This window comes from Artemia franciscana, chromosome 3 (genome assembly GCF_032884065.1).
Source record: "Artemia franciscana chromosome 3, ASM3288406v1, whole genome shotgun sequence".
NCBI classification, from domain to species: domain Eukaryota; kingdom Metazoa; phylum Arthropoda; class Branchiopoda; order Anostraca; family Artemiidae; genus Artemia; species Artemia franciscana.
Genome location: NC_088865.1, coordinates 188,902 through 204,129, shown reverse-complemented (window position 1 = coordinate 204,129; position 15,228 = coordinate 188,902).

Here is a 15,228-nt window from a genome sequence, read left to right as displayed (position 1 = left end):
TATCAGACTGTCAGCATTTAGAAATGCTTTAATAGAAGTTTCTGGTCACCTTGAGTTTGAGTTATTGTAGCTTTCCATAAGTGTGTTTTCAGGCACCTGGTTTGAAGCGTGTTTCGAGTGGGTTCGACAAAAATCGTTTTCAAGGTCATTGTGTTCAACCCAGCAAAACTATAAAGCATTTTCATCTTACGGGCTATAAGCGTGTTGGACGCGGGTTTCTCAAAACTGTAAAGCACCAGAATAGAATGGTTGATTATGGATTTTAAGAGGACGTTTACCCGTGTTTAATAAGGCACTCGAAACTATAATTTTCACAACCCTTTTCGAAGTCCGTGTTGGATGTGCGTGGTCTGAAAACGAGGTCTATGTCTTCTGTTCTCAAGTTTAATATGGCATTTACTTTTCTTTTGAAAAAATATTTTTGGAAAGTTTTTTTAATCAATTTCTGCCAAAGTTTCAATTTTTTCAAAATTCCCCATTTTATAATAATACTTCTTCCAAAATAAAACTATATTTATTTATTTATTTATTAATACCAAATACGGTAAGCTTTCAAGCTTGTCGCAATAAATATAATAAATAGAAGTTATGACAATACTGACAACATAATACACACATATAAATCAATGAAAATAACGACTACAACAAACACTGACAAATAATACTATAAATTATTTAAAAATGATTTACTTTGAAAATTTGTTTTTCAAAGTAAATCATGTATTTCCAGATATATGTATCTGGAAACAGCCTTGGCAAGAACTAATAAAACTAAACTGAATATTCGATATATAATGAAATTACTACTACTACTACTACTACTGCTACTACTAACAACACACCAAAGCACCAAGCCGCCTGAGACCAACGCAGCAATGCACGCTCCACCTCCATCCCAATTTATTCAAATCCTCCCTCTTTACATCCTCCCAGGAAGCTCCCATTTCCTTCAAATCATGTAAAAAATCTATTTTTTACCCAAGGTTTTACTTATTATAATTGACATGTGTAGCAAGTCGACTTTCATAGATTTTGTAGTAACCCATTTGAAACAACTATCGTCTTCTGTCTTTTTTTTCTATCTCTATGTGCTTTCACACTGCTGCTATAAACTGACCTTTTTCAAAGTTAAAGCCTCCCTCCCCCTACAAAGCAATCTTGATTAAAGTCAGACCTATATTATAATCAGTTACCATACAAGCCGTTGTTTCAGCAAAGGCCATATCCTGGCAGTTATTTTTAACTATAAAAACTAGCAGTAAATGTTTGTGGTTTATTAAATAAAAAACAAGTTTTTTAACTGAAAGTAAGGAGCGACATTAAAACTTAAAACGAACAGAAATTACTTCGTATATGAAAGGGGCTGCTTCCTCATCAACACCCCGCTCTTTACGCTAAAGTTTGACTCTTTCAACTCTACATTTTAAAACAGTATTCTATAACAGTTCATATTTATTTTTTCATAGTTTTTTTTTAAATAATGCTAGAAAATCCTGCGCTCCCTTCATGAAAATTTTCTTCCCCCACGACAAATTCCTCCAAGGAAAGTTCCCCCACATATCTACCTATTCTCAACCCCCCCCCCCCCAACCCAAAATTCCCCCTGAAAACGTCTGTACACTTCCAAATAACCATTACCATATGTAAGCACTGGTCAAAGTTTGTAACTTGTAGCCCCTCCCAAGGGGACTGTGGGGGAGTAAGTTGCCCCCAAGGACATAGTTAACAAATACAACGTAGATACAATAGGAAAAATAGGGAAAAAGGACATAGTTATAAGGTTTTTCGACTACGGTGAATAAAATGCCTATCTCAGAATTTTGATCCGAAGACTTTTGGAAAATAATTGACGTGGGAGGGGGCCTAGGTGCCTTCCAATTTTTTTGGTCACTTAAAAAGGGCACTAGAACTTTTCATTCCCGTTAGAATGAGGCCTCTCGCAAGATTCTAGGACCACTGGGTAGATACGATCACCCCTGGGGGAAAAACAAACAAAAAAACAAACAAATAAACACGCATCCGTGATCTGTATTCTGGCAAAATATGCAAAATTCCACATTTTTATAGATAGGAGCTTGAAACTTCTACAATAATGTTATCTAATATGCTGAATCAGATGGTGTGATTTTCGTTAAGATTGTAGGACCTTTAGGGGGTGTTTCCCCTATTTTCGAAAATGAGGCAAATTTCCTCAGGCTTCATCAACTAATCTTGATTAAACTAATATATTTGAATTCAGCATTAAAATGCGATTCTTTTGATGTAACTACTGGTATCAAAATTCCATTTTTTAGAGTTTTGTTTATTATTGAGCCGGGTCGCTTCTTACTACAGTTCGTTACCACGAACTGTTTGATAATCCATTTGGATCATGCAATTTTGCAGCAAGCCTACAGCTGCAATCTCTATATAGTTGGATTCATTAGTTTTAAGTTTATCAATTTACTTAGCCAAAATTTTCACATTACTTAGACTTTTTTTAAACGATCTAAATGTGTGTAGATAGCGTGAAAAAAATTTTCACATAGTTATGATGTATTTTTATTATCTTAGAAATACAAACAAAATTTTAAAAAGATGATTAATCAAATGGATAGAACTGAGCTGTAGTAAAATTGTTGTCTTATATCGAAACATTAAAATTGTAAATCTGCAGAAAAATAACATACCAAAACTTGGCACAGATATCATATTCCAAAAGGATTTTTAAGAAGACTGTGAAAAAAATCAGGAGGAGGTGTTATAGGATTTGAACCTCGTCCAAAATTTGTTTCCGACTTGTATAAACGTAACAAATTCAAACAAACAAATTTCAGATGTGTTCTTTAACGTTTTTTATTTTAAAATCCCTCTACCCCTCCCCTCTACACAAAAATACTGGATGCACCCTTGTTCAGTGTATCTATTGTTTTATAGAATACAGGAATACTGTATTCTTACTTATTCAACAGTATTCTTAGTATTGTTTCACTGCATCCCCAGAGTCAAGTATCACTACCTTTGCTGAAAATAAAGCTAACTTTGCTGTTTCTGACATGACAGATGGATAGAGCACTGAATAAGATTTATTCAACATGCAGGCGCAGGAAAAAAAAAAGGATGAAATACTGGGTAAAGGCATTTTTATTTAGGGAATTTCATGCTCTAGGAAATTCCAAAAGAGAATAAAGAGCGAATACTTTGCAGAGAGTATGTCACTGTTAGTGGATTTTGTAACAGTAATAGATGGAATTTTCGCAGATATTAAAATTTTTAGAAGTAACTTGTGGTGGGTGCAACCACGATATTCTGTATAAATGGTATCTTTTTTCATTTTTTTTTTCTTTTTCTCCTCAAATAGTTTGGCATTGGAACATTTTAGAGTTGTTTAATGAATAATTTAAAAAAAATTGATTGGGCTAAAAACTCTTAGTAATTGAAAATCAATAATTTTTTAAATAATCACAATAAAGAACGAACTTTAGCCTATAGTAACTGAAAGGTGTGTATAAATTTGTGGAAGGGCTTGGGTGTCATAGTTGCAGCTTTAGCTGCAATCTAGTAAAAGCCCAACTGCATTATATTAAAAAAGAACTATAGCCAATAGTAATTAAAGTATTTTAATGAATAATGAATAAGTAATCAAAGTGTTTGAATGAATGAATATGATACAGCAACAAGATAATATAAGAAAAATATCTTTTTAAAATGTATTTCTTAATGTTAGCCGTTTCAGCGGTATCACTAATGTTAGCCGTTTCAGCAGTATCGGACTAAGTTTCATTGGATATAGCTGAAACCTAGTAAAGAACAAATCACTGCACAAGTAACTGATCAAGTTTCCGGCAGTGGCTAGCAACCTAGTAAGAGACGATCGAGTCCAATGCTAAGATATATAATAGCCCATAACTACTAAAAATAGGGGCGGATAAAAACAGGATATACACTTTTAGAGCCGCCTTGTCGAAAACCCAGGTATAGAAAACTTACCCTCCCTTAGTTTGAATAGGAAGAAAATCTTTTTGCATGAACTTGTTGAAAAATGAGATAAATTGTTTGAACTAAGACATTCTTCATCGACAGCATTTCTTTTCTTGTTTTCCCAAGATATTTGTGAATTGGAACATCATAGAGAGCTGTTTAATGGCTCATTTGAAAGAAAATTACCATATCTATCGTCTTCTATAATAATCAAAGAACAAAGCAGCTAACCAAGTGCAATTAATATAAGCAATGGTTTGATATCCTATTAATCATCTATTAATATCATGTTAATAACATTTGCTACCAGAGCGCTATAGAAAAATGCATTTCTTCGTAAAAAACTGCTTCTACTTCAAAAACCACTTTGTTTTTAATTAAAAAAGGTATTAGATGCAGGAATTTCCTTTAAAAAGAGCCATTAAACAGCTCTCTACAATCTTCCAGTGCCCAACTATCTGCAAAAAAAATTCGTTGATGCAGAATATCGTGGTTGCAGCAACGCTTTTTTATTTTCAAAACAATATATTTTCTAAGTTATCAAAGCCAAGGGACAATTAGTTTCCTACATAGGGGTATTGGGCCAGGCAGTTCTAATAGTGTACCTTTTTTATTGATTTGACCCTATTCTTAGTAGTTATGGGTTATTTTGTTTTTTACAATTGGATGTCTTCGTCTCTTACTAAGTATTAGTTATTATTAATCCAGTTTTAACAAGTAAAAATATCTTGATTTCGTTATAGCTAGCATCATACTATTGCATTTACTTTTCTGCCATATATGGTTACAACCTAAGATTATGACGTCATTCATCAATCTTGCACATAAAAATACAGTTTTTATTGAAAATTTATTCAATTTTAAAAATTATTCGGTTAATTACAAAAATTTTTTAAATACGTCAATTTTCTTTGAAATGATTAATTAAACAGTTCTCTCTGATGTTGTAGTGTCCTGTTACCTGCAGAGGAAAAAAAGAACGATGCCCTCGATGCAGAATACCGTAGTTCAAAAAAAATTTCATGTTTATCAAGCCAATAGATTTTTTTCGTTATTCAAGCAATTAGTAAAGCCTATGATGATTTATTTTAATATGAGCTAGAATTCGTTCTTAATTTTTAGTTTTGAAAAAAATTACAAATGGACTCTATATATTTGGTATAGTAAGAGACGAGCCTTAAAATATGTTAGTTTCAAAAATGAAACTAACATAGGGTCCATTTAAAATGGACCCTATGTTAGGGTCTCAAAATGTATTCCCTCATGATATACAAGCATTGGTGGCTCAGACAATAGAGCCTAGGTATCGTGATCTTGAGTTCAAATCTCACCAGTGACAACTTTTTCAGTTAAATGCCAATTTCTTGGAAATGCTAGTTTCTAAGTGATGCTAGTTTCTACAAAAGTAAGGTTTTATTACAAGCTTTTAATTTCTTGGTAATATTCAGTTATTGTAGGCTTTACCATTCGTTCTTTACTTTAATTTTATGTAACTTATTTTTCATAAGCCCCTGGTGGTACAATTGAAAGCATACCCAGTTTTTACACGGGTAACTGGGCTTTGATTCCCTGTCGGGGAGTCACCGTATCGGAAAATCAAGATAAGTGGCCGCTACCACAATATTTTGCATGCATGGTATCTTTCTTCTTTTTTTGTCTCTCTTCATATATACCTTGACACTGGAACATCTTAGAGAGCTTTTCAATGGCTCGGTTTGAAGAAAATCAACGTGGCTAAAATCCTTTTGTAATTAGACAAACTAATTTATAAAATATAATAAATTTTTTTAAGAATTTACTGCTAAGCCAACAGCTGCAGGTACAAGTTAGCAAATACCTGATGCTACTCCTCTAATGCAACAATATACAAAAATATACGAAAAAGTAAACCGAAAAAGAGAACAAGATAACAAATAAGGTTGATGTAACAACCCAAAAAGGTAAGCTTTTAGGGGGCTTTATCAATACAACAATATCACAAATAAGACAACTAAGACAACAAATACTACAACTAAGACAGCTAGGACAAAAATTAGTGCAATTAAGCAGTATTATAGAAATATTACAGATAAGACAATACAGCAACATTACAATAAACATTACAAGTAAAATTACAAATAATTCAGTCCAGAAAAGCTACAAAGAAAACAACCATTTGTTTGTGTAAAAACTTACAACTACGACAACCAAGAGGAGTAATAGTGCAACTAAACACTGCAAATACAGCAACATTACAAATAACACAATACAGCAACATTACAAACAACTTTACAAATCATGTAACTTGTAGCCCCTCCCATGGGGACTTTGGGGGAGTAAGTCGCCCCTAAAGACATAGTTATTAGGTTTTTCGACGATGGTGAATAAAATAGCTATCTCAGAATTTTGATCCGGTGACTTTTGGGAAAAAATGAGCGTGAGAGGGGGCCTAGGTGCCCTCCAAGTTTTTGGGTCACTTAAAAAGCGCACTAGAACTTTTAATTTCTGTTAGAATGAGCTCTCTCGCAACATTCTAGGACCAATCAGTCGATACGATCACCGCTGGGAAAAAAAAAACAAAACAGAAAACAAATAAACGTGCATCCGTGATCTGTCTTCTGGCAAAAAATGCGAAATTCCGCATTTTTGTAGATATGAGCTTGAAACTTCTACAATAATGTTATCTAATACGCTGAATCTGATGGTGTGATTTTCGTTAAGATTGTATGACTTTTAGTTTTCCCCTATTTTCTAAAATTAGGCAAATGTTCTCAGGCTCATAACTTTTGATGGGTACGACTGATCTTGATAAAACTTACATATTTAAAATCAGCATTAAAACGCGATTCTTTTGATGTAACTATTGGTATCAAGATTCTATTTTTTTTAGAGTTTTGGTTACTATTGAGCCGGGTCGCTCCTTACTACAGTTCGTTACTACGAACTGTTTGACTAGCTACCACTACAGCCTGGATTATCTTGCCAAAAGATAAACATGTTAATTATCTGATCGAAAGATAAACACTGAATGTATTAATGCAAAAAAAAAAAAAAATGAATCAATAAGTGCCGCACTGATGTGTGCCCCTTCACTTTTTTTTCTTCTTCGATGCTAGCAGGACACTGGAACAACATGACGAGCCACGCAGAAGATCATTTGATAGATATAAACACAATTTTTTTTCAGTGACAAAACACAATATATAAGAATATATAAGAAGGTGCCCACAATATATAAGAAGGTGCCCCTGAGAAGGGGCACCAACACCACTGCTGGGCATAAATATGGAGAATTTTCTTCCTCTTATTGGTTAGATAAAGGTAGTAACTGCCAAGCATAGAAACATAGTAATTATTAAGTAATTATTGGGTCAAAACGAATTATTTTATCAAAGGTACACAAATCGCAGAAATATTTTATAGTATCACCCTCAGGAAGAACATAAGCCGCAAATTCAGCCTGCAATGTGGCAGGCTGTGTATGTGGCTGCCTGCAATGTGGCAGGCAATGTATTTGCTGCTTGGAACCTATCAACAAATGCTTCATATCTAAGAGTACAGACTGTTAAGTTGACTTGTTAACAAATATAGTTGCACCTCCAGTTTTTGTAGATCGACCTGTTCTGCCAATACGATGGACTGAAAAATATGATTTTAATTGAGCTAAAAAACGAACATTGTATTAAACTATAAATACATGTATAGGACTCTGACATATTTCACAGGAAGGGCCAGTTTAAGACGTTCTGGGGCCTCTCAGATAAATTATCTTATACTAAAAATATCAAAGTAAAACTATAAGCCTATTTTTACAATTACTACTGTTGCTAGAAACTCATCGCCAGACCAAACTGCCTTTGGACAATATGGCCCCAAAGACTCCTCCTCCACTTGAATACTTTTAGAATTGCTCCAAATTCTTAGTCGTATTTGAGCGTAGCACAAAAAAAAACATTTTGTACGGTTTTTTAGTTGATCCAAAAAGAACGTTTCGTGCGTCAAAAGTGCCACTTTTTGCATTGTTTGTAAGCGCACCCAAAGAGAAAAAAGAGATTGCCGCCGTATACTTTGGCATAAAAAATTGTGCAAATATTCAATCGGTTTACTCTTATTTTATTTTAATTATTAATTATTTTATTATGTTATTTTAATTATTAATTATCTTATTTTAATTATTTATTTTCGGAGAGACAAAATCAAACATGAATTAATTCAAAAATGTTGAGAAATTAAATAAAAAAACGCCCCATTCTTTACACTAAAATTATTTTTTCTCTTTTAAAAATTGAGGTGGACAAAAAGAGTCAAACTTTAGCGTAAAGAGCTGGGCGTTGAGGAGGGAACAGCCCCTTTCATATACAGATTATTTTATGTTCCTTTTAAGTTTTAATATTGCTCCTTACTTTCAGAAAAAAAAAATTGATTTTTCATGTAATTATACACAAAGATAGCATATTTATGCTCACATCTCATAAAGATATATGAAATACAAAAGAACTAGACAACACAGAAGTAATATAATAATACTAATTAGCATATTAATTAATACAATAATAAGTAATATACATAACTAATAACACAACTAATAATGCAATAATACTAATTAGCATATTATTTGACATTTGTTTAGTCCGGAGATATTATATTTGTCTGAAAACCGCCTGGCTAAGCCGGCCAACACTGAGAACCTGAATTCTTCTAAAAATGGCCAAATAGTTAAAATAGGTTAAAGCACGGCTGGATAATCCTGGAGAACCCTTAGAAAGTGCCTGTAAAATGAGTTTTAATAATATATATATATATATATATATATATATATATATATATATATATATATATATATATATATATATATATATATATATATATATATATATATATATATATATATATATATATATATATATATATATAATATAATATGTCTGTGTGTGTGTGTCGAGTGACGTCATGTTTGTGTGTCGACTGACGTCATGTTTGTTGATTGACGAAATTACACGTTGATTGACGTTTGTTGATTGACGGGCTTGGGGGGGGGTGCGAAGCGCCCCCACCAACTAGATGTTGGGGTGGCGTGAAGCGCCATCCCAACAGCTAGTATATATATATATATATATATATATATATATATATATATATATATATATATATATATATATATATATATATATATATATATATATATATATATAAAGTGCCAAAACCCTATAGGCAAGTGTGTATTCTCCTGATGAGCCCTTGCTTTGGGTTGTTGCCTCTGATTTATTTGTCTTTTTTTTATTTTTCATATTTGGTAAATGACGGCTTATACTTACTTACGACATGACTGCCTGTCCATGGAATATTCTTTATGGTTGATTGTGTATGGCTATGCTGTTTGACCTATGTGATTGTATGGATGAGTAGGGCTATGGCCTCATTCAAGTACTGATCTATATTAGTTACTAATGTAGGAAAACAGTTTTCCTTTTCTCCTTCTGTCTTTTTTTTTTATTTGTGTGCTGTTTCATTGGTGATTTTTTTTTCATTATATATATATATATATATATATATATATATATATATATATATATATATATATATATATATATATATATATATATATATATATATATATATATATATATATATATATATACTAGCTGTTGGGGTGGCGCTTCGCGCCACCCCAACACCTAGTTGGTGGGGGCGCTTCGCGCCCCCCAAGCCCCCCCGCGCGCGTAAGTCGTTACGCGCCATATTAGTTACGCGCCATTGCAGTTATGTCCCTGTGTCCCACCTGTGAATAGAGGTAGATATATATATATATATGTTTTTAACTACGTAAAACATGTGAATATACAACATTCTTCGCTGTCCCATTGTCTGTGCATATAAATAGATTGTCAGGTTTACTGACTCTTGAACATGCAACATATAATTGTCCATGGGAACAACAATCCGTATTCAGATCTATACCTCATTATTCTAATGATGTGTCCCTGTGTCCCGGTCGTCATTTATATTCCCTGTGTCCCGGTCGTCATGGCGCTCCAAAAAGCAGATGAAGATTTGCTAGATGTTTTCTAGAGAAATTACCTACGGATAGTCCAGGGTACCCGGCTGACTGACCGCATTTCAAACAGTAGGCAGCATGAAAAGTGCAGTTCAATCCAGCTTTCTAGCGCTATAATGAGACAAAGGTGAGATGTCTTGGAGCAAGTTCTGTGGATGGAAGATGACAGATTGCCAAATATTGTCCATTTCGGCCTTGATTCATTTCAAAGTTTAGGTGAGTTTTAACTTCTCATTCGACTCTTAAGAGAGTCCGCTTAAATAATCCATACAACCGAGAATAGGACAGAACCCTTCTTACCTCCTGATTCCACACCAAACCATGTACTAACCTCACTCCCTACCAAAACCGCAGCAGCATAGTTCTAGCAAATAACACTAATCTTTTTTTGGTGAGTCTGGAAAGCTTACGGTTAAACAAGTTCCAATGTAACATTTGAATTTCAGATGCCAGGTGATGCGGGAAAACGCTTAATCCTTCTGTAAGAAGAAGAAGACGGACCTATCTGGTATACTATGCAATGAAAGGACATCCACTGAAGCTCTTTTCCACGCCTGTTCACAATCTATGGGACTGAGGAATAAAGCGGTGTCATGATTTAAATACTTCTCAATTGTTTTTTAATACTACAAATTTGGCCGATACTTCCTCAAGCCTTCTTAAAACCACACATTTTTTCCCTTAAAACCTTATCTACGGTATCTCTAAGTCTAACATTGTGCTAATTAACAAGCATCAATCTAAGCATCATTGTGCTAATTAATTCGCTTCCAAGGAAATCAAGTTAATACCTATACCTACATTTAGCACATACACGCTTATCCCCTTTCTTACTAAAAGATTTAACTGAAGTTTTCGAAAAATTACAAGGTACTTCCCATTTTTTGAAAATCATAATTTCCAGCCAATCACTAATTTCAAAACAGTCTTATAAAATTGTAAAAATGCTAGGTAAATATTTGTTTTGGCTCTGATCAGATGACAGTTTTGCCAAATAGTTAGTGAGTCAATTATTCGTTCTGTTTAGTGTATCCTCCCGCCAGTCTTGGGCGAATTTTTATTAAAAAAAAAATTCTTTGACGGTCTCTTTGTCTTTCTTTTTTGATTCGACCCAACTTGCCATCTGATAGTTCTTATAAAAAACCAATTAAAGAAATATTTTTGGGGTTGTAAAAACATTTACAAAATGATTCAACAATTTGTTTATATATGTTTTTGTTAATGTTTTACTGGTTGCACAACAATCTCGAGGAAGATTTCATACCCAATACCCTCCCCCTCTATATGATCTTAACAATAGTAATCGATAAGTTATTATCAGAGGTGCCAATTAATCCTAGGCTAGGTAGGGGGGGGGGGCAGGTTTTCAACCTCCTCTTGCAATAGGAAAAAAAACTATAAAATATCAACTCTTTTGGTATTTTATAGTTAAAAAACTATAATTGATGTTATTTCGGTTTAAAACCCTCGCTGGTGTAAATTTAAGACCTCAATTAGAAAGAGGGAAAAAACCCAAAACATTCCATTGATCCCAAACACACCCTTTCCATCATGTATTAAAACATCTCCTACTCCTTAAGAGAGAAGACTCACAGATGAAATCCACAGTTCAAGACCTAGGTAAAAAACAAGAGCTAAGAGCTGATATACCACTTTTGACAGACAGTGAGAAATTGTCACACCCGATTGTGACAAATCGGGAGAGACAGACAGACAGACCGACAGAATTTGCGATCGCTACATGTCACTTGGTTAATACCAAGTGCCATAAAAATGGATAAAAAGTTAGAAAAACGTTGATAGAAAGAAAGAAAAAAAGTGTGTTTCTGACTGCAGACAGCACCTAATACTGTTGTAGAATTACCATAAAATAAAATGAGCTAAGAACTCATATGGCATTTGTGACGAAGCAAGAAGAGCTAAGAGCCAAGAGCTCATACGGTATGAGCTCTAACAAAATTCTAAGAATCAATGTCGGTCAGGATTTAAAATAAGAGCTCTGAGTCACGATGTCCTTCTAAATATCAAAATTAATTAAGATCTGATCACCCACTCGTAAGTTATAAAAAAACTCATTTTTCTAATTTTTCCTCTCCCTTTAGCCCCCCAGATGGTCGAATCTGGGAAAACGACTTTATCAAGTCAATTTGTGCAGCTCCCTGACACGCCTACCAATTTTCATCGTCCTAGCACGTCCAGAAGCACCAAACTCGCCAAATCACTGGACCCCTTCCCCCAACTCTCCCAAAGAGAGAGAATCCATTACGGTTACGTCAATCACGCGTCAAGGACATTTGCTAATTCTATTCACCAAGCTTCATTCGAATTCCTCCACTCCAAGTTTTTTCCAAGATTTTCCCCTCCAACCCCCCCCCCCCCCCAATGTCAAAAGATCTGGTCGGGATTTGAAATAAAGAGCTCTGAGACATGAATTCCTTCTAAATATCAAATTTCATTATGATCCGATCACCTATTCGTAAGATAAAATACCCCAATTTTCATGTTTTCCAAGAATTCCGGTTTCCCCCTCCAACTCCCCCCAATGTAACAGGATCTGGTCGGATTTTAAAATTAGAGCTTTAAATCACAAGATCCTTCTAAATATCAAATTTCATTAAGATCTAGTCATCCTTTCGCAAGTTACAAATACATCATTTTTCCGAATTACCCCCCCCCCAAGAGAGCGAATGAGGTCCGGTTATGTCAGTCACATATCTTATACAGGTTTTTATTCTTTCCATCCAGTTTCATCCTGACCTCTCCGCTTTAAGTATTTCCTAATATTTCCAGCCCCCCCCCAACTGCCCCCAGCCCAATGACGCTGGATCCGGTTGAGATTTAAAATAAGAGATCTGAGATATGAGGTCCTTCTAAATATGAAGTTTCATGAAGATCCGATCACCTCTTCGAAAGTTAAAAATACGTCATTGTTTCTATTTTTTCCAAATTAACCCTCCCCCCCTCCAATAGAATGAATCCGTTCCAATTACGTAAATCACATATCTAAGACTTCTGCTTATTTTTCCAATCAAGTTTCATCCCGATCACTCCAATCTAAGCGTTTTCCATGATTTTAGGTTCCCCCACCCCAAACTCCCCCCAATGTCACCAGATCCTGTCTGGATTTAAAATAAGATCTTTGAGACACGATTTCCTTCTAAATATCAAATTTCGTTGAGATCCGATCACCCGTTCGTAAGTTAAAATACCTCATTTTTCAGAATTACCCCCCCCCCAACTACACTAAAGAGATCGGATCCATTCCGGTTATATCAATCATGTATCTGGGACTTGTGCTTATTTTTCCCACCAAGTTTCATCCCGATCCCTCCACTCTAACTGTTTTCCAAGATTTTAGGTTTCCCCCTCCCATCCCCCCACCCCAATGTCACCAGATCCGGTCGCTATTTAAAATAAGAGATCTGCAACACGATATCCATCTAAATATCAAATTTCATTGAGATCCGAACACCCGTTCGTAAGTTAAAAATACCTCATTTTTTCTAATTTTTCAGATATTAACCCCCCCCCCCCCCCAACTACCCCAAAGAGAGTGGATAAGTTCCGGTTATGTCAATCATATATCTAGGACTTGTGCTTATTTTTCCCACCAAGTTTCATCCTGATCCCTCCACTCTAAGTGTTTTCCAAGATTTTAGGTTTCCCTCTAAAAAAAAGTGTGTTTCTGACTGCAGACAGCACCCAGGGTTGCCACTCCAGCAAAATAAATGGTACTAATCAGAACCACCAAAAAGTACTACTTTAGAAAAAAAGTACTACTTTCCAAAAAATTTTCCAAAAGGAAATTTTTCCAAAAAACACGCGCATATTCGACCCGATATTTATCTCTTTGGTTTACCTCATAGCAAGATGATTTTTTTTGTGTCTGTGTTCGAGACCGGTTTATCTTGTCCACCTACAAACAGTCTTGGAAAGTATTTGCTTGGAAATGATAAGCTATTCAGCTAATAAGATTAAGATTTATTAATTGCTAAGCAGCCCGAAGGCCATGGCAACAAAAAATAAAAAGAAATGCATCACACGAAAATGCACATAAAAAAAAACAAAAAAAAAAATTGCGCCAGTCGCATACTTGAATAAGGCGAGCCTAACATAAGGAGGGTTTTCGCGAGTTGGAAAGCAAAGTCGGAATCACTTTCCAGTGGTTTTCGCGCTGCTTCGAAAAGTTGCCGAGCTTTCCACATCGGTTTTCGCGCGTTGGAAACCGAAGCAGCTTTCCGGGAAAGTGATTCCACGAGGTTAGTGGAAAGCTCCGCGGAAAGTTGAATTTTCGGCGGGAATTTCAAATTTGTTGAAAGAAAACAGTGCAAGTATCACTAATAAATAAAGAAAAATGGCAAGCGGTATTGGGGTGACTTCGGTGGTATGTATGAGAATCAAAGAACCGTTAAGTAAACCATATTTATTCGAAATTGTTTGTAATTCAATATGTTCTCGGGGATATCAGCTTTCCATGTGTTTTCGCGATCAGTCCAGCGGGAAAGTGGAAAGTGATTCCAGGAATCGCTTTCCCACAGTTTTTGCGATGCGCTTCGCTCGCCGGAAAGTGATTCCGAGATCTCGCGAAAACCCTCCTATAGATAAGGATACACACGTTTTGGGCACTATCAGATTTACATATATCGAATTCTTCAGAACAGTGCCAAACAGTGGCACTTGCTGATAGTGCCAGTTGCAGAAAGGTTCGTTTCTTGTTCAGAGGGCTAGGACAATTGTGTAGCTGATAGTGCCCTAGAATTTAGATTGCAACATTTTTATTTCAGGTATGAAATTAACAAAATACAGAGATCTTTCAGTTATTTAAGTAACTAGTATAGAGATTGCATCATCGCTACACCATCATCACAGGAGCATAACATAAATATTTAACATTAGGAGGCATAGGACTTTCGACTTCGAGACTAAAATTATCGGCCTTTGTTAACCATTTTGAGCCAGTGAATTGCTGGAGCGTTAATCTGGCTTCTTTTTGTTGGTATAACAAAACTTTTGCAATAGATTTTTCTTTATAATGAGAGTTTGAAGGCTTCAAAGTTGTTAAGCGAAGACGGAGTTTCGTGTCCTATTGGTCAGAGAACCGTTGTTTGAAAACCTACCATAAGGAAGCACAAAATGTACGGAAAGTTTGAAGGCTTCAAGCTCCCCTTTCTGATGAAACTTTTCTACGAAGCTGTAATTCTACAATTAAAAAAGAGCAAGCAAACTGTTTCCAA